General features: G+C 43.0%; 1 pseudogene; it reads left to right on the plus strand.

Moving 5' to 3' along the window:
• The first annotated feature begins 1,306 nt into the window (after positions 1-1,306).
• LOC142399548 (cilia- and flagella-associated protein 54-like) overlaps positions 1,307-27,658 on the plus strand; it is a 39,981-nt pseudogene continuing 13,629 nt past the window's right edge.

Below are 27,658 nucleotides of genomic sequence, written 5' to 3' on the forward strand. Positions count from 1 at the left end.
AAATTGACCAGGATGCCTGTTGTCGCACATTTGCAACATACAAAAAATTATATTTATTTTTTGTGCAAAAGTGAAATTAATAATCTCAGCACTATTTACCATCTACTTAAAGGCTAAAACACAACAAAACATTTTTTTAATATACAGCGATATAAATTCAGGCGTTAAGGGGTTAAAGTTCCCTCCTGTTAGCTAACCTTCTGCTAAGCTTGTTTAATTGGATTTTTGATACAGATGTAAATGCAGGAGTTGTTTTAATTTATTTTGAAATGCATGTTTTATGTTGAAACGAGAAAAGACAGGAAGTAGCGCCGGTTAGCGGGGTGAGCTTCACAGAGACCGAGGAGCACCTGTAATGGTGATGTGACCTGCTTGTAATGTATGAAAAATGATTCATGAAAGTCATGAAAGAAGTGATGCAAAGGTTGAGATTTATACATGGGGTGGCAGAGGGGTGGCAGGCATATATTGTAGGGTGGCAATTATTTTAGGAAGCCCATTGTAGGAGCCAAAGTATACCTTTGCTTCTATAGGTTTTACCTCTGCCATTTGGCAGGATGCACAGTTTTGAGTGGTAACTTAGGTGACTGTCAGAGAGTAAATTGAAGCCCTCCCACACCGAAGGTTATTGGCTTATTTTGCTGAATAAACCGCCCTCTGACAAGCATCGCCCTGAACGCTCGTTGAACAGAGCATCGCTTCGGACAGATACGCACAGGTTTCACAAGCAACCTCTCCCCACGTCCCTCTCTCTCTCGTGCCTGCGCAGTCGAAACGCGCATGGTGCACGAATTATTTTCCGGGAGACTTGGGATGTCTGTCTGAACTGGCTTGAAAATATTAATAATAATACTACTTTTATTTTGTACAGTGCCTTCCATCGATGAGGAATTATAAACGTTTCGAAACCATATTACACTTTGATGCATGTTACAGGCTCCATCTGACAGCTTGTGTCTGCACTGACTCCACGTCAAGGCAAAGAGATGCTGCGATATGGATGCAACCATTCGTGATGGGTGGGGGGGTTGGACCAACGTGTTTCTTTGAAATGTAACATTCTGCAATTTGACACCGATTTCGGGTTGTTTTGCATTTGATTTGATTTTAAAACGATATTAACAATAATTATTCAATAAATCATCAGTTGGTATTGTTTGACTGGGGTGGCAGACGCAGACCCCTTTTCAGGGGTGGCGGCTGCCACCCCGTGCCACCCTGGTAGTTTCGCGCGTGTTGCCATGGTGATGTGACAACCGTCAGTTGTGAGTGACAGAAATTCAGGTTTTCAGTTGAGTCCGCAGAAATGGACTTACCGGCTACTTATTATGGTAAACTCAACAAAAGGAATCCGGTTATTTCAGCCTTCAAACAAGACGTGACCTCGTTTTTCACACTGATGAAAAAAGCGGCCTCTTCCGCCGAGCTAAACGGCGGCTGTTTGGCTAAAGGGTAAAGACAACGTAAATGTTAGCTTATCGCTGTCACTGTGACGTCAGGGAAAAAAAGAAGCTATAAATGATAATTAGCTAATGGTATTTAGCACTGCTAATTGTGGGCCACAAAAGAAAAGAATGCGGCTGTGGACTGGATATCATCTAAAAAGATATATCCATCTAAAGCCTCTTCTTTTCTTCAGGACAGTGAACCGGGGCACCTTAACTTCTCTGATGTGTCCAGGGTCTCAGTACTTTTCTGTTGTCCTTCCTGTTTGTTCTGTTCACCTTTAAAATGATCGTGTTTTTAGGATGAAAATTCTCCTGGAGGTACGGAAAAAGTACAAACACCGACTGCCTGAAAAGTTTTACCAGGAGCAGGTGTTGCAGATTGCTGATTTTCTCTTTGGATTAAAGGTAAGCGACAAATGCTGATAAAAGTGGGTTTCCACAGCTTTGCATCAGTATCATTTCAATAAGGGCTTTGTTATTTTATCAGTCAACATAAACAGGGTGGTGATTTTACTCCTGCAGAACTATCTCATCCACAGTTTTACCTCTGCTCTTTATCTTTAGCTGTACCAGGTGGCCCGGTGGCAGGGCTACTGTCTCCACCTGTCACATTTCAGCTCAGTGAAAATAAATGACATCAGAGACGTGGTCCACTTCATGGCCTGCTTCTTCCCTGAGGGTTTTGATACAGACCAAGATGTCGTGGCCATGAAGGTACTGCACTAAGCTGTGCTACTTGTGAGCTTGTTTTGCCATATGGACAAATGTCAGAGATGTTTTTAGGTATCTGGACCAAAATCCTGTCATAACTACAGTATAATATAATGCATATAATGTGTGTTTAGGTCCGTGCGATGCTTGGCTGTGCCCTTTGTGTGTTTGAGGAGCAGAAAAAGCTCAACGATCTCAGCCCGAGGGGACTGGGTAAACTGCTGGGTGTGCTGAAGTTCATACGAATCATGATGCAGGCGTTTCAGCTGCAGGACCGCTTCTCCCTGCAGATACTTAACGGTATGTTAGAACAACTCGAATAACTCTGTCATTAGAGAGAAAATACACACGGGTAAGTTCTCCTGTTTGCACACTACTAGGAAACATTTCAGTTTTTGTCCAGATATATTTAAAGAACAATTTAAAACATTAAAAATCTACTTTTCACTCAGAGGACTTTCTCTGAGTGCAAACTGCTCCCTGAAAAACGATTTCAGACGTTGGATATTAGTGACCTCACTCATTTAAATGACTCACAAAACTCGTAAAATATGATCAAGATGGTTTTGTTACCAAACATCATCAGGAAAAATCAGCCATCAGTGCTGAGGCTGAGAATTCCTGTTTTTAATCTACCGAGCACAGCCCAAAGTATCGGGACAGGGAGGTTACACAGCTCCTGTAGGAACAAATCCTGGCTGCATCCTTGGGGCAGCTGTGCGCCTCGTGTGAGGAACAGGTGAAGTCAGAAGCTATTAAGCTACAGGTAGAGATTCTTCTTTTTATGGCTGTGAATACAAACCAGTTTCTCTGAGCTTCCTCTCTCATCCGCAGGTGTTAAACTACTACATTTCAATTTCCCATCATAAACACAACAGAGGTTTTCATTTTTCAAGCGACTTCTTTGCAAATTTGACCCACGAGCAGCTCATACTAAACCAATTACAAAGTTTGATGCTTTTCCAACCAGGAGGCAGCGGGAGTACGAGCAGGCATGCTTTTAATGTGTTTAATCTTTCCTGCACTCCCACTGTGAGTCCGGGCTCTAAAGAGCTGCCTCTCTGCCCTGGTTTCACCACTTCAGACGCCTGCTGGAGCACAAGCAGGTGTTTTATGTTTATGAGTTGTCCCTGATCATCAATTTTTGGCCTCATCTCTGTTTGTTCTCTACAGTGTAAGCACAGCAGAGTGAATTGATCTGAGTTGAGACTTCTCTGAGATGTGGGCTGAGCTAGATTAGCACATTCACTACGAACAAGCATGTTTTATTGTTGATGCTGAAAGAAATCCATTGCACAGCCTTATTATTAGAGCTGGGCGAGTTAACTCGTTAATTATTATTCATTTTATTATTATTTATTTATTTAAAACAATACTATGTAACATTTCTACCTTAAAATAACAGTTTGAAAAAAATTGTGCGGCTAGAATGAGTTTTAATATTACGATTGGCCTGTCTCCTATGCCCTTCGGGGGTCTGAGTTGGAATAACTGCTAGGGCTGGGTAAAAAAATCGATTAAATCGATTTTGGATCGATTTCATAAAAATTTTTGCAAAATCGATTTGTAGGGCATGAGATCGATTTTTTTTTTTCATGAAGTTAACCCCAGTAGTCTCGTGCGTGATGCAACAGTGGCGCTCCGTGGAGCTCCTTTTCCTGCACAAGAATCTCACAATTACCAAGTGAGAAAAAAGTCACAATAACAGGACTTAAAGGGGCACTAGGTAGCATTTTCACCTAAAATTATAGCCTTCAGGAGTTTAACAAAGGTTAAACAAGTCAATGGTAAGCGAATGAAGCCTGTCTCGCTCCCAACAGGGGTCTGTATGCTGAAAATCCCCTATGTAACTTCGGCAGGAGCGACCCGCTTCTGAAGTGTCGTGATGCGCGAGAAGAGTCGTTTGTGTTTACGGCACTTAGCTAGGTACTGTATGCTAGCTGTAGTTGTAGGCTATGTGTTCGCTTGCGTTGAAGAGCCAACACCAAGCGTTTCATATTCTGCCTTTCACAGACTGAATATGAAACGTTCGATGTTGGCACTTCCCATCTTTGTGAAATTTCTCCAAGCGTGATCTTGTTCATCTACCATAGTGATCTGCGTTTTAGATTGCTCTAATTCCTCCTGAGTTCGAGACGTAGCCTAGCTTCAGAAATACACGGACTGACCTGATTAGAATAAGAATAGCGTTTTGATCCGAACAAGAATTGTTATCTACAAATGAAAATTGATTAATTTGTGATTGTAATCGGAATAGTGTAGAGCTAGTCTGCGTTTATTGCGGCGTGTATGTTGGTAGTGCCTGCGCGCATCTGTCTAAGATGTAACTTTTGTAAGTGTCTGCTAATACAAAGGAATCACTCCACGAATACACCATGATGAGGGAAGAATCCCATTCAAGATCAGCAACAGTCCATCCATACATCCATTATCTGCCGCTTGTCCGGGGATCGGGTCGCGGGGGCAGCAGCCTGAGCAGAGAAACCCAGACGTCCCTGTCCCCGGCCACTTCCTCCAGCAACAGGATTATAGCATATTATCTAGAGTTCTCTATACAGAAAATCTCTGATTATAGTATCTTACGTGGGCAGTCTACACTTGTGAATCAGATGACCTAACTGCACTGACTAAATAACACAATGGCAGCATTCGCCACGATGGTTAGTGGGTGTGTACAGGTGGGCATTTTTACGACAGTGTAGAATTTCAGTTTGACCAATAGAGATCGCTATACTGCCGCTAAACTACCTTGTATCCCTTTAACTTTAGATCGTTTAAGTTTACTTTTAGTTTTGTTACCATTATTATTATTATTATCATCATTTTTGCACATTGAGAAACAAACAATGCCTTAATGCAATTTGCAGTGATGGAATGTTGTAGTTCAAGTACACTTTCACTTGCAATTCCTTTATAGTTTTAAAACGGCACTTTTGAGACAGTTGTGTTCACAGCTGAAGTTTAAACTGTCCAATTCAAAAGTTTGCACTTAAAACCTGTTGTTTATGGTGAAAATAATACATAAAATAAAATACATTTGTATTTTGTAAAACAGTTGAGCCATTTTCATTATTTAAGAGCAGATTGAATCGAATCGATCGAATCGTGATTAATCGATTCAGGACCTTATGAATCGAATCGATTTAGGAAATTGGCCACGATACCCAGCCCTAATAACTGCGCTATGTAACTTTGCTGGACCGGCCCGGGAGCTGAGCGGAAGTACTTCGACCTGCTTTCTGGCACACCTACCGCAAAAACAAATAGACCCCTCTCACGCTCCCAGGTATAAGGCTAAGCTAGCGCAACATTGTCAGTACGATCATCATGGCAGAGGCACCGAAGAAACAGAAGAAGACGTTGACTGATGAAGCAAGGAAGAGAAAGAGATTTACGACAGTGTCTTAACCGTACATTACTTCCAAGCCTGTAGGGGGAGCTCCATAATGTGCGTTTTGAGAAGTTACATAGTATTACCAGAGAGTCTCTATTATGAGGAGAGGGAAAACTGGCGGCTATTTCCGGGTGGTACTGCACTCTAGAGGCGCCAACGAAGCAGTGCAGACCACGCCGAACTCTATGGTGGTACTATGAAATCCACCTTAGATGCAGCCATTGCTTTGGATATATTTTGTTATATTTTTTCATTTTAATTTTCCTAAAGGCAGGATAAATTATCCTTTCAAACGGCACTTGGTTTGATTTTTTTAGACTCACTAGATTAGTTTAAAATACACATTTATTGTCAGTATTGCATCCCGAGTGACGTCACGCATGTGGCATCACTTTACGGCATGGTCAGTCCTAGCGCTGAGCTAGCAGAGAGGTGTTAGCTCAAATAGTTACAGATTTCAGCACAGCCCTTTTACATACTCTCTGACTACCCTCTGGTTTAGCTTTGGTTGTTGTTAGCGGCACCAGGTTAGCACTCTGGCACAGTGGACGAGTGCCGTAAAGCAGCCGGTCGTAATCAGCCGTGCGTTCTTCAGATTCCGTTAGCTAGATGCTAGCGGATACTGACTCGCAAATGCCAGACCTGTAAGAAAACAGAAAGCTATAACTCCCAGGTTATTGTACTTTTGATATAAATCCACATCCCTCTGTCAGAAATCACAGTATTATTTTCAGGTTTCAGCCGCTAGCGGGGACATTTTTTGAGTTATTAGCGCCAGCCCTATGGAAAATGGTCATTCTGCACTCGCTCGCCAGGGCCCCCAGAGAAAATCAACTGAACTGCAGCCACATTTTTTATAATGGGGCGAATAGGAAGTGGAACGGCTGTCTGTAAAAGGGCTGTGGTATTACTTTAAGACAGTGGAGCGAGGCTTCTACATAAAAACTACATAAAGATGCTGATGTTAAAAGTGTGTTTGCACAACAAATGTTATGGCACTTTCATTCATATGGCCGCACATTTAAAATAAAACTAAATGCTAGAAGCTATACACTACTTTTAGATTCACTTTTGGATTTTGCGTACAAATGCGATTAATCGCGATTAATCAGGGAAATCATGTGATTTATTATATTAAACAATTTAATCGTTGCCCAGCCATAGTTCATACGTATTGTGGAATACTGTATTTCTAACAGTGATGTTCATTACTTCAGGGTAAAACCTGAATATGAACTGAATTAGATTAAAGATTTTAATCGTTGCCCAGCCCTATTTATTATTATTCTCAAATATCTTCATTCTGTGTCATGTTAATTTTCTCTTTCTCATTTGACCAAGGCTCGTTACTCATCTACAACATCTGCCGTTACTTGATGATGATCGGATGCTGTGCACAGGTACCGTTAGAAAGCTGTTGCTTTTCTTATTTAAACTTTCTTCCCAAGAGCTTTTTTGGGCGCTGTGATAAGCAGAGCGTGACACAAGATGTGAACTGCAAGAGTTTATTGAAGGAGATCTGCAGAGTCATGGCTGGTTGCTGTAGGTCGGGTAGATTAAAGGGAGTTTGAACTGATTCGGTCTCTTAGGCACTTTGCAGGACACATGCTACTCTTGCTTAATTAATGCTGTATAAACTGCACCGCACCATCATTTTCTGTTGCATCCTTTATGACACGTAACGGCACCATTCATGCTCCCACCCAGGCGCTGGAATACCTCCTGTGGGCGAGCATCAGTGTAGAGTTGTCCGTCCCTCTGATGACGGCCAAATATCTGCCCTCCCTCGTCATGCTCTACTGTGCTGTCTGTCACTGTTACTATGACAACCAGGCTGAGGCGCAAGCAGAGGTGAAAGACGTGTGCATCCAGACAGAACACACAGTCACTAAAGAGTGTTCACAGGCTGATCTGATAAGTTATAAATAGATTCCTTTGGATATGTGTGACAAAGAGGAATACTTTGTTTACATTTATGTGTTGATAGTGATCTATCTGCTGCTCAAAGACTTTACTGTTCCAACACGGGTTATCTCACTCTTAGCTTTTGTTTGGGGGTAATTATGGACCTTTCCATTTGAACTTAAATGTTGTTTTTTGTATCTGGTTTCGATTTAAATGCCTTCAGAAATTTGCCCGAAGAGCCCTGGGAAAGATCAGCGCGATGGCAAAGCTGGAGGAGCAGAGCGAAGTTCCTACCACCAGAGAGACTCAGAGAGCTTACAGAGAAGCCTCTATCAAGGCAGGACACTCTTGAACTGTTTCCATGGTTACTGTGGCTACATCTTCATTATTCACAGCTCCGATTGACGCTGTTTTACCATCAAAAAGATGCAACAAAAATCTTTAAAATCCTACTGAAATAGTTACAGTTAAATCACAAATTCTGAGTCTTTTCTTGTGTTTTTGTTTTTTTTTCAGCTGGGTGCGCTGATGTTCAAGGGAGCCGTGTTTGAGACCAGGAGGACACACAAAGATGCATTCAGGGACATCCCAAATGTACGAGCATGCACTTAATTTGCTGTTAAATATCATCCTTAACTGTACGATCACTTAAGACCATTGTTAGAATTGAAACCAAAACACTGTTAACACTTTATAACTTATCTAATAACCGATACTTATTTTATTATTTTTAGGGCTGGGCGAGTTAACTGGTTATTATCACGTTAATTTGTTATATATTTAACGCGATAAATATTTTATCGCGCATTAACGCAGGTTTTATTATTGTAAAAGTCTATTGAATGCATCACATTCACACAGTTACAGCAAACACCACGAAGCATGGAGTGATAAAATAAAAATAAACTAGCATCACCGCTACAGGTGCTCCTCAGTCTCTGTGTGAAGCCCACGGAGCTAATCGGCACTACTTCCTGTTTTACTTTTTTCAACATAAAAGCACGTATTTCAAAATAAATAATAATTAAAAAAAACTCCTGCATTTACAGCCAAGTTGAATTGTCTTCTCACCGTAGTAGTTCCAGTCTAAAATATCACTTAAAGGCAAAACACACAACGATGCTGATGTTAAAAGTGTGTTTGCACAACAAATGTTATGGCACTTTCATTCATATGGCAGCACATTTAAAATAAAACTAAATGCTAAAGGCTATACACTACTTTTGAATTCATTTTTGGATTTTGCGTACAAATGCGATTAATCGGGATTAATCAGGGAAATCATGTGATTAATTAGATGAAACATTTTAATCGTTGCCCAGCCCTAATTATTTTGGATTTTATAATCAGGTTAATTTAGCCATTTGTGATATTTTTTAACTTCATACTGCAAAAGCACATCTCACTGCAGACACAAAGGTCTCTTACAGAAACTGGTTAAGTGGGCGTCTCGTGCACAGAGGCTGGAGGCCCGAGTCCCTTTGCTGCATGTCTTCCCCCATCTCTCCGCTCCCCCTCCTGTTCACCTACTGTCAAATAAAAGCTGCGAGTGTCCAAAAAGCTTTTAAAAGATTTCATCAGGCTTTCTGTCAGCTTATTCTGTGAGTTCATGTCGTCCTTGTAACACTGTCTTATGTTTGCATGTCTGTCTGTGTGTGTCCTGCAGGGGCCTTGGCCTCACACCCCAACAGAATGCATGCTAACAGGCCTGTTCGACTGCGGTGCAGGACAGTTCTTGGGCGTTTTGGAGGCACTTTGGCACAGCAGCACACGCCCTCTGCAAACGAGGATGCCAGATGACACGGAGCTGGAACTACTGTCTGCTGGCATGAGCATCCTATCCGGTGAGTAGAAAAAAGATAAACCATACGGTCACAGTAGTAATGAGGTTGTTGGAGTCATGCTGTTGTTTGCTGATGTGTGTTAAGGAGTCGCAGGTACTGGTGAGAAAAGGTGTGATGACCACCGATGCCTCTCTGCTGTTGTGCTGACACCGGCATCGACTCTAATAGATTTAGCAATTACAGGTAAGTCCCAGTCAGTACGTTGAGCTGTGGAAAGGTGGTTTCTTTGCGCTGGTGTTCAGAAATCATTGTGCAGTGATGTGCTGTGTGGTTTTACCAGGTGAGAAGAAAATACCCATCCTGTCTGCAGTGAGGTTCATCAAATTGTTGTTCCAGTACAAGCAGCCAGATAAGTTCAATGAGCTCACCGAAGAGATGCTGCCTTTACTGTGTGTGAGTGGCTCACATTGGAATCTGCTTTAATTCTCATCACCCAGAGAGGGGGGAAATATCTGCTGAAGTCTGTGAGTGTGAAAGCTTGTGTGTCTCTCTCTGCCAGGCTGTGGAAGGTCAGCCATTCAGGAAGGCCCAGCGGGAGCTGGCTTTACTTAACTGCTTCAACAATCTGTTGCTTTCTCAAAGGAGACATCCCAGAGAGGACAGCACGAAGGAGGCTGACAACGGTAACAGTGACAATACAATTACATGTTGGAAAATGAGTACAGTTGTTTATTATTACAGCTGGTTATTATTTGATTACGTCAGGTTATTTGTGGACTGCTGAATATTAGCTAATGCTAATTAAAACAAAGTGCATCCCTTTCTCCTTAATGTTTCCACAGACGAGTGTTTCTTCTTCCTGAGCGACGAGCTCATCTGTCTGTTGGACACCCTTCACGTGTCTGTTTGTGGCTCCGCTCCTGTAGGTTTCGCACCTTGTGTGTGTTGGTTTTTCTTACTGTTTCAGATTTAAAAAATGGGCAGTTGGAGGACCTTTTAACCCTTGTACAGTCTTCACTTTTGGGACCCTCTGGTGTCCCTCGGGTCAAATTGACCGGGGCCATATTTGGGGCTTTAAAAACAATTCTAACATAAAATTTTTACTTCATAAAAGATTAACATATGTCTTTATCTCAATTTCAAACAACTGAGATAACATATATGTTTAAAGGATAAGACTGGTTTTTTGACATTGGGCCCTTGATTTCACATTATAACATGATGTTCTACTCACCCCTGCTTGTTGTTGGTCATTTGGAGCTGTTCCGAAGATATTTGCGAGGCGTCTGGCTGCTCTCTTGAGATGTTCGGCCATGAAACGGTTTCCTATGGGCAAGCTTATACAGGCACAAACTATGCTGTTTATAATTTATTAATTACTGTACATTAGCACTGATAACGTGGAGGTGCGTCGCTTACTTAAAAAAATCCGGGTTATTGTAATTTTGATTTTTTTGTCGTAAAGTGGGTGTTACTGACGTCATCATCGTGCTACTACCACAGACAGCCCACAGACCTGCTGCCTATTTATTCATTCGGCTAAAATTCAAAATTAGTAACCCGGATTTATTTAAGTAAGCGACGCACCTCCACGTTATCAGTGCTAGTGTACAGTAATTAATAAATTATAAACAGCATAGTTTGTGCCTGTATAAGCTTGCCCATAGGAAACCGTTTCATGGCCGAATATCTCAAGAGAGCAGCCAGACGCCTCGCGAATATCTTCGGAACAGCTCCAAATTACCAACAACAAGCAGGGGTGAGTAGAACATCATGTTATAATGTGAAATCAAGGGCCCAATGTCAAAAAACCGGTCTTATCCTTTAATGAATCAGTCTCCACTAGAACACAATTAACAATGGACGTGTGACTACTCTTTTTATCATAAGGTTATAATTGATGTTAAAAATCCACTATACTCAAGACTTGGGTGTCATAAATCATGCTTATCTTGGAGAATACATGGAATATATGGAAGCTCTCTCACTGGGGACGAAGACCATTTAATTTGTCCATTCTTAGACAAATCTCTGTGAGGCTCTTCCAGCGGCCACCTGTGGTGCTCCTTGTGTGTGGTGCATATTCCGAGTGAAGGCAATCTTCAAATTCACTTTCAGAATCAGAACACTCTGAATTGATATCTAAATTATCCTCATATTCGGAGACATCTTCCTCTTCCACGTCGCTATGTGCCTGAGTCTCTTCAAATATGAGCTCCAAAGCCCTCTGGCAGCTAAATCTTTTGGTCATACTGATGCTGGAAGACTGTAATTTAGAGGATAGTGCGAAAAAATAACATCTCAAGGAATAACATCTAAAAAAGAAAGTGAGAACAAACAGCTTCTCTGTGCTTTGATGATAATAATGTAACATTGCGTGTCTGTGTATGCGGGTCAAACTGACCCGAAGACCATAGGAAGGATGTAAATGTGTGGGGTCCAGCAGCATGTGTGTTTGTACATGTTTATCAAACAAAACAAGCTCAGGCTATTGAGTTTCAGGTAGAAAAAAATGTATACTTGTACCATTTTTCTTCTTTTGAAAATTTGAAATGGGTCAATTTGACCCGAACACCATACAAGGGTTAAGTGTAGGGATGGGAATTGATAAGATTTTTTACGATTCCAATTCCATTTTCGATTCTGCTTAACGATTCGGTTCTTTATCGGTTCCCTTATCGATTCTCATTTGGAGAAAAAGGACAACAAATCGGTCGATTAGCATCAACTTTGTTTAGTTTAGAAGTAATACGAGTCTTGACCTTACAAACCCAACAACGGTGGGGTCCACATTGGTCTATCATGGCCTGGGTAATTTAACTCTTCCCTGCTCTGGTGAAAGAAGAACTTGGAGGTAGACGTTAACTGGGGGTAGTACCACCATCCTCTGGCTCTGAGCCAGTCAGGCTCTGTCTCTCATGATTTCATCTAAATATAATGCCTGAGAAGGCATTCATTTAACCTTAACCGATACTAACAGCAGGTTTTACAATGAGGCAAATGGCGCTAACATGATAGGCAGTGTTAGTCGAGGACATGCTAACGTTGCTGGGTTCAGATTCACCAACGTTAGTCCGGAGCGGATCGAAAACGCGACATTCATTCATAGTCATTGCTTGTTGGTACTATTTCCTCCCTTTGGTGAAATATTCACTTTGCAAGTTGCCCTGTTGTCGTCTTTTTTAGGGATGTGTAACCAAACTTTCGAGTGTTTGTACCGCTTGGGCGCCATGTTTACTGTAGACTGCTGGCTGCGCTGGACTCGCCACGCAACGTTGCGTGGTGATGTCATTCCTGCCCACTGGAATCGATAAGGGAATCGTTTGCAAAATTGCCAAACGATTCCAAGGAATTGAAACACTGGGAACCCGGTTCTCAACAAGAACCAGTTTTCGATTCCCATCCCTAGTTAAGTGTGCAAATGCATCACATATACTGCATATCTGCATGTTTGTGCAGGAGCTGCAGCCAGACGGGGACTTGGTTTTGGACACCGTGTTATTTCTGTGGGATAAGGTGAAAGTGCTCATGCAGGATCGTCTGCAGAGTCTGGAGTTTACACGCTCCGTACAAACGGTAGATTATTATGACAAGGTACGTATTTAAAAAGGAAAGCATTGTCACAAATGCACATTGAGTTCATACTAGGGCTGGGTGAGTTAACTCGTTATTATCGCGTTAACTTGTTAATTATTTAACGCTGATAAATATTTTTTGCGCATTAACAGGTTTTATTATTGTAAAAGTCTGTTGAATGCATCACATTCACATAGTTACAGCAAACACCACGAAGCATGGAGTAATAAAATAAAAATAAACTAGCAGGTAACATCACCGCTACAGGTGCTCCTCGGACTCTGTGTGAAGCTCACGGAGCTAACCGGCGCTACTTCCTGTTTTAATTGTTTCAACATAAAAACACGTATTTCAAAATAAATTTATAAAAAAACATTTACAGCATTTACAGCCAAGTTGAATTGTCTTCTCACCATAGTAGTTCCAGTCTAAAATATCACTTAAAGGCAAAACACACAACTGATAGCAGCAAGTCATTCAAGGAAACAGACAGTGGAGCGAGGCTTCTACATAAAAACTACATAAAGATGCTGATGTTAAAAGTGTGTTTGCACAACAAATGTTATGGCACTTTCATTCATATGGCAGCACATTTAAAATAAAACTAAATGCTAAAAGGTATACACTACTTTTGGATTCATTTTTGGATTTTGCGTACAAATGCGATTAATCACGATTAATCAGGGAAATCATGTGATTAATTAGATTAAACATTTTAATCGTTGCCCAGCCCTAGTTCATACGTATTGTGGAATAATGTATTTCTAACAGTGATGTTCATTTCTTCAGGGTAAAACCTGAATATGAACTGCTTTAACGGTATTACTCATGAACATGTTTGCAGTGGCTGTGGTGTCTGTCTGTGCTGTGTGAGGTGGCCCTTGTCTCTAAATCGGCCACTTCTGACTGCATCATGATGGCAGAGATGATCTACACATTGGGCTTGCAGCTTGAGAGAGCATCTGAACCAGGTGGGAGCGTTTTCAATCATTAACACGACTGAAACTACCCTTTTTTTTGCTTCTTTATCTCCATCAGTCACACAGACGTTAGCCGTGACTACATTATTATTGTCTTTTCCCAGCAGATTGGGAAGCAGGTGGCGACGATGTGAAGCTGAGCTCTTTCTCTGTTCTTGGGGTATTTGAGTGCACTATCAAATGATGAGTCTTTATATATTGTGGGATATGCATCTGACTGAACAAATTACACACCAACAGTTTGGAAATGTGTATTTGTTTTGTCTGAGGTTTGTTTGTGTGTGTGTGCTTTGCAGAAGTCAAGCACAGAGCTGCTGAAGAAGGTGTGCCAGCTGGTAAAAATGGGTCTGGAAGCTTTGGCAAAAGGTGCAGCTTCACTACATCCTCACGGCTGCTCAGCGGTCACCGATTCTGCCTTCATGCAGGTAGGCAGCCAAGCCACTGTTGAGTTAGGATCTCTGGATCTCTGGATTCATCTTTAAGAAGTTGACCATAAATCCTCTTGCGGATAGAAATGGACCCCCTTTGATGCATCGAGTACCATAAAGGAGGGAAAAGAAACAGATGAAGCAGAATCAGACTGTCAGCTCGCTCCGTCCACATCTACGTTTCTGCTGGCTAAAGACCTCCACCTGGAGCTTGACATCCTTCACCACAGGGCTTCCCTCAAGTTGCTGCAACTAAATGCAGGTCAGACTCCCTGCCACACTGCCACACTGATTCTTGAAAAGAGTTTGTACTCATCACTATACTTCTGAGAACTGAAACGTCCTTATTTGTTTATTTTTTTCTCTCACTATTTTTATTGAATTTTTCACATTTTCACACACGCCCCATATAACCAAGGCAATCAACAACAACAAGTGCCCTCTTTGGATACACATTTGCAGATATACATCTTAAATTGGCTCTATATGAATGAATTGGATTATTTTATAAATAATAATGATTACAATGAATTGAATTCCAATTGGCTTGAGTTGGACTTTATTATTTAAGTGCCTTAAGATGACATTTGTTGTATTTGGCGCTATATAAATAAAAATGAATTGAATTGAATTGAAATGTACAGGTGATAGTAGTTCAATGTAGAGACTCTATTGGCTCTTGGCATCCTTGCCCGGTCGTTCCTGTCCTTAGATAACCTCTTCCTCTTGAGACAAGTCCACCCTATCCACAACTGTCCAGAGGGGTCTCCATATGTTTTCGAATAGCTCACTTTTCCCTTTTAGGAGATATGTTATGCGTGCCAGGGGTAAGGTTTCCAGCATTTGTATGATCCATTGTTTGATACCTGGCGCTGTTGTTTTCTTCCAGAAGAGTGCAATCAGTCTTTTAGCTCGCAGTAGACACATGTCAATTAGTAACTGTTTACACTTGGTAAACAAAGTGTTTTTTGGGATACACACCTAGTATAAAAAACCCTGGATCCAGAGGAATGTCCTTCGAGACAAGACGTTCTATAGTTTACTTAATTGTTTTCCAAAATATTTGAATTTTCCTGCATTCCCAGAAGTAGTGAAATAAAATCCCTTTTTCTAATGAACATTTTGTGTATGTGTGAAATGTCCTTATTGATGCTGGAAATACGTGGCAGTGATTGTAGAAATGACTGAAAAAAATAGGTTTAAATGTGGCGGTTTGTCTCGAGACTTTTGGGTTTTGTTTTGTTTTGTTTAGTCACTGAGTCTGAACTGTTGGATCGGATCAAGAAGAACAAGTGGTCCAAAGCTCTTTTTCTGACCCAGAGGGCCTTGCTGGAGCACAAAAACAGCAGCAGCAGCAACACTCAAAGGCTCCTTGAGGTGACACAAACCAAACACACTTCCTGAGATACTCACACGTTATTTATGCATGCAATGGATACAGTTACCTCACATCTCATGACTTTATGTTGCAGAAAACAGCAAAGTCTGTAAATTTACAAAGTGTTTAGCATCATTATTCTTTAAGAAGAAATACTGCATTACATGCTTAAAATAAACAGTGTTCTGTTGATAATGATTAAAGGGATAGTTTCCCTTTGACATGAAGCTGTATGACATCCCATTCTGGATGAATGATTTGTGATGCAAATGTATTACTCTGTTGAACGCATTTTGTTTTGAGAAGCAAAACGCTTTATTTTTTAAACCCCAGCCAACTAGCTGGACTACCTTCATCAACACCAAAACGAGGCTGAAACTCGTCTCACAGGACGCAGCAGGGGGTAAGTCTAATTTAATAAATGATATTGCTAATATGGGATATCATACTACATTCATGTCAAAAGAGGCGAACTATCCCTTTAAATATTCAGCTGCTAGTAACGATGATTTTCTGCACGGGTGGCAGAAACAGATATCCACGGTTAAAGTATAAAACAAAAACAACAGATTTTTCCTCACCTTTTTCTTCCTGTGGGGATCTCCTTCTGTCACATTTCGCTTGGTCTTCACAGGAGGCCTGGACCCTGATAGAAAAGGCATGTAAGGAGGAGAAAAAAGTGCATGTGACCGTTCCTAAGACTCCAGCTAAAAGGAGAGGTGAAGGAGCGAAGGGGGGAGGAGAAAACCCTCCGCCTCCTCCCATCCTGCTCTCACGCACTGACCACTCCTTAACCTTTGCCCCAGCTCCACATGGCACGGAGGAACAGGTGAGATTGGCTTTTAATTGTGTCATGATGATAAGACACAACCTAAATCGTTTTGATCTTTTCAGTTTTACCTTTGCTACCTCGCAGGTGTGTTGGTACCAGCTCTGCGGACGCGTCGTTGAAGTCGTTGACCGGAAAGTTCGCCTCGGTCACTGCAGCCTGCCTGGAACTGGGAACATGGTGCTTTTCAACTGTTCCACTAAAGAGTATAAGGTTTGGAGAAGCACGATTTCTCTCCTCATCATTTATCTGAATGCATATGAAACTGCGTCTCAAGGTGCCGGCCGTTTCTGGGGAGTGTGTGCTGACGGCGGAGGGTCTGCAGCCCAACCAGAAGTATTTGTTTGCAGTTGCAGCCTACAGCAGCCAGGGGAAGCTTCTGGGAAACGCCATAGGGGGGACAACGACCCCACTGCTGGCTTCCATGCCTGCCCCGCTGCTGGCCACATGGGCTCACCTGGCTCAGGTACACCGCTTACTATTCAATTCAATTCAATTCATTTTTATTTATATTTATATAGCGCCAAATACAACAAATGTCATCTCAAAGAACTTAAATAATAAAGTCCAATTCAAGCCAATTGGAATTCAATTCATTGTAATCATAATTATTTATAAAATAATCCAATTCATTCATATAGAGCCAATTCAAAAACAATTTCCTAGCTAAGGAAACCAACAAATTGCACCGAAACTTGTCTTCAGTCCAATCTCCCGTCCTGAGCGTGCCTGAGGCGACTTTGGAGAGGAATGACTCCCTTTTAACAGGAAGAAACCTCTGGCAGAACCAGAACCAGGAAGGGTGGCCATCCGCCTCCACCAGCTGGGGTTTGAGAAGACAGAAAAGAGGGGAAAAAAACCCTGTAACACCATTCAAAGGATACCTGTTGGAACAGGGAAACACGAGTTAATGACCACAATAATGACACATGTACATAATATTATTTGAGAAATTAAACGGGGGAAAAAGAGAGTAAAGTGAGGAAAGGTGTGACAGGTGAGCTCCCCCAGCAGGCTGGGCCTATAGCAGCTTAACTATGGGATGTTTCAGGATCACCTGAGCCATCCCTAACTATAAGCTTTATCAGAAAGGAAAGTTTTAAGCCTGGTCTTAAAAGTGGAAAGGGTGTCTGCTTCCTGGAAATTTACTGGCAGCTTATTCCACAAGAGAGGGGCCTGATAACTGATATTCTACACAAGCAGAAGCAGAGAAACGACAGGATTACATGTGCAGCTTTACTGGTTTCTTCCTCAGGTGGCGTTTCAAACGGAACAGTATGTCTTAGCTAAGAAAGCCTGCAGGGAACTTTGGAGCCATTTTACTGAGCCGGACTCTGGGTTCGGCAGCACACACGATGGAATCGCCGCCACAGGGTGAGAACAGAGACATTCCACACAGATCCATTCAAGGATTTGGTATTTTCTTAAATCTTCTTCCCGTTCTCCGTGTCTCAGGCTGCATAAACGAACCCTCCAACACTCCTCTCCTCATCTATGCCGGTTGTTCCTGAGCTCCATCTTCATCGAGGCGGAGATCAACATTCAGCAGGGATCGCTGTACTGCAGCTCTTTCAGTGACGTTGGTCCATTCTTTTGGGAAGAGGTAAAAATTGAGCTGAGCTGCACATGAAATGTATGTTTTCCAGATGAAGCCACCCTCTACTTTCTTTTCTTCATTCACAAATGATCAACCTCAGGATTCTTTGCAGGAAGCCCGACTGGCAGAGTGTGAGCGGCTGCTGGTGGCCATGGACTTGGCCATGTTTTTGAATGATGGCCGTGCCGCTGTGCAAGCTGTAGTTACCTGCTACGGCCTGTTGGCGCCGCTAATCTTCCATCAGATCGCACACGACCCTGTAGTGCAGGTATGCAAAGTCCTCACACATACGGGTGTTGAGTACATACGATGGTAGATAATTACAGCTGTGTGCGTCTGTGTTCTCGTGTCCAGGTGCTGAAGAAATGTTTGGTGGTTTTGGAGGAAAATTCAGGTCTTCTCAAAGACAGATGGGCTGGTAACACCTCAGAATCCTTGATGCATATGATTGCCTGCATCACTTTCTACCTGTCAAAGGTGTGTGTGTGTGTGTGTGTGTGTGTGTGTGTTTACAGTTTTTAGAATCATTTCTATTAGAATAGCTGGTGTTTATGTTTAAAGCCCCACGTGGCTCGGTACAAAAATAAAGGGGAATGTAAATTAACTCAGACATTATGTACGAGGTAAGAGGAAAAAAATATAATAAAGAAGTGCATCACTATAAGTTTCCATGATTAAAGGTCCAATGGCATGAAAATAAAAGGAGGCTTTTATATATTTTTATAGGCTTTAGTGGTCCCCTAATACTGTATCTGAGTTTTTTTCCCCACAATTCTGCCTTGGTGCAAAATTACAGCCAGTCCCAAAAATGAGCTTTCCTTAGGATCCTCAGAATGAGCTGTTTAGGGACTGCAGCTTTAAATCCAAAGCGGAGGGTGGGGGTGTGGCCTTACTTACGCCCGTGGTACCATGCGCAAATGTTTTGTGAATCGCTATGGCACGTAGATGGCACGGCAGCCCTATGCCGTAAAACTAGCTAAACCTGTTAAAATTAGCTTACTTTGACAATATGACAAACTAGTTATTGAACAACTCTCCTAACACAGTCAAACATCAAGCAAGTGCTACACAAGACACAGCAAAAAAAGGCGTGCGTGAAGGGGAAAGCAGGAGTGAGGATTTTGACTTTCTCATCTGATTGCTCTGGTTTGCAAAGAAGCACGTAGCGCATGAATGAATTATCCTGATGAAATGCACTGAATTTGCGGATTCATTCTTCTTCAGGAAGCTTGAAGTAGGGGGTTTTGGTCTAAAATGAGCGAGCTAACCATCTCATGGGCATGCAAACACCTCCAACAGCCCAGTTGGCAGAGATAAGTGCTTGCAGATGCTATTAGCTGCATAGCTAACGATACAAACCTTTTCTTGTGGTAACAAGCTATATAACTATACAGGAAAGCAACACAATTATAGAGCGTTAAATAACTTACTCTCGGGAATGAGATCCTTCCCCAAGTAAGGGGGTGAATGGAGCAGGAGATTGACAGGCGGATCGGTGCGGTGTCTGCAGTGATGCGGGCTCTGCACCGGCCCGTCGTGGTGAAAAAGGAGCTGAGCCAGAAGGCGAAGCTCTCAATTTACCGGTCAATCTATGTTCCTACCCTCACCTATGGTCACGAGCTGTGAGTAGTGACCGAAAGAATGAGATCGCGAATACAAGCGGCCGAAATGAGGGTGTCTGGGCTTTCCCTTGGGTTCGGTATTGGCCCAAGTTCTGAAAACGTTCGTCGGTGAAATATTTGGCGCACACATACACAAATCTCTTCGGTTCTGTCGTCACTTTCCCAGAAAAAACTAAATCTGTCCACTGGGTCTTTAGAGGTTCTGATGCAGGAGCTTTAAACAGATTTTTTACATCCATGTACAGCGCAATGAGCTGGCCAAAGAGCTGTGGGCGGGGAAAGGCAGTTTTGGCATAGCCACATATGGGCTCTGGGAGGAAGCGGCATAAGCGGCGGCTTTCCCAATCAGGCCATCTGCATGGTCACATTACCAAAGGCGGAGAATAATTTCCAGTGCATGGTTTAGGCAGGCTAGAGGAACTCATATTAATGTTAAACAACCTTAAAAAGTAAAAATTTTATGCCATGTCTCCTTTAAAGTCTTCATCTAATAGAAAGATATGCTGCAGATTTGGTTAGATTCCATATTTACATCCCATTTAACTGGATTTACAACTTAAGACACATGTATTTGTGATATATATCAACACAAATTAGCCAGAAAGTAAAGGCTCTGTAAAAAAGAACCTACCACAGTATGCATTCATGCATATCTGCCTGTGTGCCTTTTTTGTGGTGACTTTGGTTTACCCAAAGAAATGGCTTGAGCAGGATAAGACTGACTCTTCAGTTCCTCCATGTAGGCCTTACGTGAGCTCAGGAAGCATCAGACGGCGGCTGCAGTGATGGACTGTGGTCGCAGGCTGCTTCAGGAGGTCCATGATGCACAGCTTCTCCTCCAAACAACGGGTGTAAGAAACACTAAAAAAAAAAAAAAAATCACAATTATCTTCATTATTCACAGATATTAACGGTTTTAATTTGATATTATTTGAAGCTGTATCTTCATACTCTTAAAATAAGAGTTTTATTTTCGATATCATTTAGTTTTAAATGACATTCTTAGTGATTTAGTGTGTTTCTGTGTTATTTAGTGGAAGAGAGTGTCTCACGCTGCAGTCCATGATCATACAAGCCTACAGCTGGAAGCTCTGCATCTGACAAATAAGGAAAAAGTCCCATCCAAGGCAGCTCTCAACACAGACAACGGTAATGCACATTGATCCAAACCGGGTTTCTTTCGGAGCTTTAAACTGAATCCAGATTTCTTTACGTCTGCAGAGATTCTGCAGCCACCGACGGGCTCTGAGGATCCCACCTCCCCGTACGATCTAATCTCCAGCGGCACGTTGCTGGACGCCTATCACAGCGGTAAGCTGCTTACCCTCGCATGCTTCATCTAATTCACTCCCTCCTGTCTTCTTCATGTTTGTGCGTTCTTGATAGTGATGAAGCTCAGACGCAAGCCCAAGTTTCTTGAGTTTGCTGCGCTGCTCCTCCAGAGGGCCATGGAAGAAGGCCAGCTGGACCTTGTGCTGACCTGGGGCCAAACCATGTTCCAGTTTCTCTCCAGGTCTCCTTTAACACACACAAGACAACGTAGATTAGAGATGTGTTGTTCCACACTCCTGATATGATGCATTTTGCTTTAAGATGTCTTTGTGTTACAGTAAATAAGTCATCTTTCCAATCCAATCCAATTTTATTTATAAAGCACTTTACAACAACCTCAGTTGACCAAAGTGCTGTACAGAAAAATAAAAACAAAAAATTAAAAGAATAAAATACAAGAATAAATTATAGATAAATTATAAAATGTATTTAATTTATAATTATAATAATTCTTTAAATTTATTTATAAAGTTTAAATTATCTTTGTGTCAGGCGTAACGAGATGATGGGTGTATCCACAAAATATGGGAAAGCAAACAGCAAAAGTAGAAAGAAAGCTCAAGACCAAGCTCCAAAAGGAAATGAAACGTCCCAGGTGAGGATAATACCACACAAACACACACGATATTTAAATATCTGCAGGTTGCTATAGAGATACTGCTGATACCCGCCACATTTATAAATGTAAAACACATAAATATCCTGAGATGCTTTTTAAAGGAGAACCTGCTGAACCTGATGTCTGTTGTGTCTCAAAAAGCATCTTCAGCTGAGGAGGATTTGCTCTGAGGAGATCCTTTGGAGATCTCAGCTCAACCACTGCATGGCTCGGGCTCATCTGGCGCTGCTTTATCAGGGCTTGGACCAGCTGCACGGAGGACGCCTGCAACACAGGTTCAAACTAGGGCTGGGCGAGTTAACACGTCAATTATTTAACGCAGATAAATATTTTATTGCGCAATACAATGTAACTTTTCAAAAAGCCCATTATGGAGCTCCCCCTACAGGCTTGGAGGTAATGTACGGTTAAGACACTGTCGCAAATCTCTTTCTCTTCCTTGCTTCATCAGTCAACGTCTTCTTCTGTTTCTTCGGTGCCTCTGCCATGATGATCGCACTGACAATGTTGCGCTAGCTTAGCCTTATACCTGGGAGCGTGAGAGGGGTCTATTTGTTTTTGCGGTAGGTGTGCCAGAAAGCAAGTCGAAGTACTTCTGCTCAGCTCCCGGGCCGGTCCAGCAAAGTTACAAAGCGCTGTTATTCATACTCAGACCCCCGAAGGGCATAGGAGACAGGCCAATCGTAATATTAAAACTCATTCTAGCCGCACAATTTTTTTCAAGCTGTTATTTTAAGGTAGAAATGTTACATAGTATTGTTTTAATGCTGGTTTTATTTATTTTTTTATTTAAAAAAAATAATTGGGGGGGGGGGGGGCTTTTGTGCCTTTAATGAATGGAAAGTTCAGAGAGACAGGAAGCAGGGGGAAGAGAGAGGGGGAACAACACGCAGCACAGGGCTGTCCGATGTGGTACTTGAACCGGGGCCAGCTGCAGCGAGGACTATAGCCTCTTGTACATGGGGCGCCTGCTCAACCCACTACGCCACGGACCACCCCTGTTTTATTATTGATATTATTATTGTAATAGTCTGTTGCTCACATGCTTTTATTTGTCTGCTGTGGAACCGGAAAAGAAAGTAATGGGCGCATCCACCAAACACGGAATTTCCAGAATACACAGAATTAGGTGTAAATATTCTTGTGCGAACACATATGCTAAGTTGACAATAGGTGAATGGCGGATGGTGGACTTGAAGGAGAAATGAAGGCTCGTGACACAACAAACGACTTGAAAGGGTGTTGAGTGTACGAGGCAGTTGAGGAGGAGGCTTTGTTGGTGGAGGTGGGTGAACTTGAGGGAGAAGGAATTTGCGGGTACGCATCGTCAGTAGTGTACCTCTGGGTCATGGGGTGTTTCGGCCTTCAACACTATACACCCTCTCCAGAGGCGGCCAGCTGCAGGGTGATCAGTCCTGAGCTTGCGTCCCAAGCCCAATTAGACATCTCAGGGGACTATGCATGGCAGGGGCGTCCAGTTCCCTGAGTCAGGCCTGGGCTGGCTGACCGCATACCTCCTGCTGCACTACTTGGGGGCCCAACTGGGGTCGTTCCTCTTCAGCCAAAGCCACTGGCTGCTCCTTTCGGCTGCCTCTGATGCGTCTTTGACGGCTGTGCGCAGACTCTGACCCGTAAGTCCCATGTCCCTCAGAAGTTTTGTGGCAGATTTTCCCACAAAGCCTCTGCACCCAACCTCCACTGGGCGGACTTCAGTATTCCAGCCTTGATGTCGAGCTTCTGCGGCCAACTCGGAATACCGCAGGTGTTTCCGCTCGTATGCCTCCTCTATGGAGTCCTCCCAGGGTACAGTGAGCTCGACCATGTATACCTTCTTTAGGGAGGGTGACCAGAGCACCAGATCAGGCCTCAAGGTGGTAGTGGCGATCTCTGATGGGAAAACCAGCTGTTTGCCAACATCTGCCAGCATCTTCCAGTCGCGTGCTGGGCACAGCTGGCTCCTCTCTGATGGTTTAGAGTTACTTCTGGCAGCTGTTGCCCCTTCACGGACAAAGGCAATTCCCCATGAGGTTTTAGATGTTGGCAGCGGTAGGGAATTGATGCTGGATCGTATTCCCTCCAGTGTGGAAACAAGGCTCTTCAAAACTTGGTTGTGGCGCCAAGTGTACCGTCCCTGGGTGAGGCTGGTTTTGCACCCTGTGAGTATGTGTCGGAGGGAGGCTGACTTGGCGCACAGGACGCACGTAGGGTCTTCACCATACCACTGATGGAGATTAGTTGGAGATGGAAGGACATCGTAGGTGGCTCTGATAGTGAAACTCAATCTCTTCGCATCCATGGCCCATACATCCCTCCAGCTCAACTTGCTTCTTTCGGCTCCTTCCCACCGTGTCCACTGACCCTGCTTGCCAAGGGCGACTGCTTTGGCCCATCTTGCCACCTCCTCCTGACGCCGCACTTCCTCCACCACCATCTTCCTCCGTGCTGGTGGGGCGGCACTTCTCCAGGCTGGACGGCTAGTTGTTAGTCCAAGGCCTCCTCTTCCTTGCTGAACATTCCCCACAATGTTGACATGTCTGAGAGCTGCTGTTGCCTCTTCCACTGCTCTTGCAGGTGTCCACTTGCGCCCTGTAGCCAAGGTTGGTGCATTTTCCCTAACCACTAGATCTTTGGATTCATTCAAGGTCATCTGCAGTCGTGTTTTTGCACACTTGAACTCCTCTGTGAGACTGGTAAGGGGCAACTTGAGGACACCGTCTCCGTAGAGGCCTATGGTGGTGAGGCAACGCGGAACTCCAAGCCACTTCTTGACATGGACTGAGACTCTTCTCTCCAGCTTCTCTACTGTTGAGATGGGCACCTCATAGACTGCCAGGGGCCACAACACTCGGGGTAGCAGGCCAGCGGGGTAGAGAAGGGTACAAAACTTTTACTCGGCCATTTTCATTTTAAAGTTCTTCCAGACGGCGGAGTCGACAGAACCAAAGTCATCTGTAAACACTGCCAAGTTGAATTGTCTTCTCACCGTAGTAGTTCCAGTCTAAAATATCACTTAAAGGGGAACTCTGGGGCATTTGAAGCGTGTTTCCATTGCTAGAGGTTGTCAAATAATGATAGTATGACACAGAGAGGTGCGTATCTGCGCTCCCTGTGTGGAGATTGCTCTGTCCGCACAGCATGTCATGCGAGGCTAATACGTGGTGGCTAAGGGGCAAGCGCTAACCCTTCCACGTAAAACAACAACTTGCACACTGCAGAAACGTCACACCACTTTATAACCCATCCGACAATAAAGTCACAAGCCTTACCATCAAAACTATATGCATGGTTCTCACATTACTGGCATGGGGACGTTACAAAACAACTTTATAAACAGCATGTAACTCACCGGCTGGTTGTAGGCTCGCGCATGTGAAAGCCCAGAAGAGTCGATGGAGGATAATCCCATATACAAAACAATTATATTCTCTAGAAAAACTGCGTTCAAGTATTTAAAACATTACAACAATACATGCCCAGTAATATTGTTGTAATGTTTTAAATACTTGAACGCAGTTTTTCTAGAGAATATAATTGTTTTGTATATGGGATTATCCTCCATCGACTCTTCTGGGCTTTCACATGCGCGAGCCTACAACCAGCCGGTGAGTTACATGCTGTTTATAAAGTTGTTTTGTAACGTCCCCATGCCAGTAATGTGAGAACCATGCATATAGTTTTGATGGTAAGGCTTGTGACTTTATTGTCGGATGGGTTATAAAGTGGTGTGACGTTTCTGCAGTGTGCAAGTTGTTGTTTTACGTGGAAGGGTTAGCGCTTGCCCCTTAGCCACCACGTATTAGCCTCGCATGACATGCTGTGCGGACAGAGCAATCTCCACACAGGGAGCGCAGATACGCACCTCTCTGTGTCCTACTATCATTATTTGACAACCCCTAGAATGGAAACACGCTTCAAATGCTCCGGAGTTCCCCTTTAAAGGCAAAACACACAACTGATAGCAGCAAGTCATTCAAGGAAACAGACAGTGGAGCGAGGCTTCTACATAAAAACTACATAAAGATGCTGATGTTAAAAGTGTGTTTGCACAACAAATGTTATGGCACTTTCATTCATATGGCAGCACATTTAAAATAAAACTAAATGCTAAAAGGTATACACTACTTTTGGATTCATTTATGGATTTTGCGTACAAATGCGATTAATCAGGGAAATCATGTGATTAATTAGATTAATATTTTTCCTTGCCCAGCCCTAGTTCAAACACATGAAATACACACATATTAGCCGTTACCAGCTGAATTTCCATTCATTTTGAGAGACAATATATTTCATGTGACTTTTGCTCAGGTACAGCCAGTGTAATCCCTTCAGCTTCTCTTTGGCCTACTCTGGTGTCCTGGTGAGGAGGAACTCACATCGGCTGCACTCTGCTGACACCGTGTCAGAGAGGGCTTCCACTCACTGTGGTCTTCGGGGCTATTCGATGACTCCGAACAAAGAGAGGAAGCAGGAGGGTGAGTTAAGTGGCTCACTCAAAAGGTTTGGGGGGAAAAAACTGTAACTTTCATCACTTAACTGAGGCTTGTTTCTAGCAGTCGGAGTGGATGACTCTGTCAGTGAGGAGAATTGGAAGGAGGGAGAAAGCTCTGGTCACACTGTGGAAGTGGAACAGCAGATGGAGGCACAGAGATGCAATGCTGCCTCACTACTGGAGTCCCTCAACAAAGCTGCTTTACATTTTCAGAGAGCCATGGTACTGCAGATATGTACAAAAGACACAAATGGAGCCGTATGAAAACCGTGAATCTTTTCAGCAATGCAAACATACTGCGCCACATGTAAAGCAGGTGTGATGTGTGTTCTTTGTGTGATCTTCTCAGGTGTTGGCTCATCGCGGCAGCCACTGGACGACTCTGCAGTGTGTGTGTCAGAGTCTGTGGGACCAAACCTGCAGAATCACCCTGATGATGCAGAGAGCTGCTCAGCCTGAAGCATCCTCCCTGGTCACAGCCGACCAGCTGCACGCCATCTTCACCCCTCTGCTGGTGCTGGCTACTGATCTCCTCATGGACATGCTGAACAGACTACAGGTCAGTGTCACACATACAGTAGCTACTTATTACCACAAATGTTTAATAAAAACTCACGCAGATCATTGATAGTAATCATAAAATAGTAATAAAAATATCCAGATGTTTAAGGTAAAAATAGTTAAGTGTTTATTGTTTAGTTTTCTTTTTCGTGGAATTAAAGCTGAAATTTTACAATAATCCAAAAGTCAAGGGTCTTAAAACAATACCCTAAATAAAACAAAAACTCCAAAACAAATTACATCTTAAAGTTAGAGAGTTAATTCAAAACTAAAAACAAAACCAAAACAAAATCAAACAAACCAAGAGGCTTCAAAACCAGTTTTAGTTAAAATAACATAAAACCAAAACACAGGATTCTTCAAAAACAACCCAGCTACAAACAGGTTCTAAAGTAGCCTTCAGAACATACAAAAAAACATAAGAAAAGTCACAGTCCAGCACAAGCTAATAAAGCTATCCAAATAATCAAACACAAAGGAACACAGCTGTGCCTTCTGGTAGGAAGTGGAGGTTTAAATAGGGAAGCCTCTTCAGTGATTGATTGAGTCATCAAGGTGAAGAACCAATCAGAGCAGGAGTAGGCCTCAACCAGAAAGTGCCAGGAGTAGGGCTGCATCCAGTTCCCTCAGTGGAGACGGCAGGCAGGAACCTACACTTATACAGGAAAAAGAAACATACAAGGCCTCGGGCCGTAACAGGGATTTTTCAACTAGAGACTGCCCGAGTCACATGACCTGCGGCTTTCATCTTCATTTTGCCCTCACCAGCTTTGGAGTTTGTATGATTCCGACTCGACCGAAGATGAACTGGAGTCCAGCCTCCACTTCTCGGCCCCCCTGGATGACAGCACGCGGGTGGACCTGCGCTGGGTTCGCACCTTGGTGTTGCACACTCTGGAGCGGCTGCATGACAGCAGCAAATGGGAGAGTCTTGCCCACTTCGCCTTACTTTTCAACTCATATACACAGTAAATAAGACCAGTTTTGTACAGAAATATTAAG

This window comes from Odontesthes bonariensis, chromosome 14, assembly GCF_027942865.1.
Source record: "Odontesthes bonariensis isolate fOdoBon6 chromosome 14, fOdoBon6.hap1, whole genome shotgun sequence".
Classification (NCBI taxonomy): Eukaryota; Metazoa; Chordata; class Actinopteri; order Atheriniformes; family Atherinopsidae; genus Odontesthes; species Odontesthes bonariensis.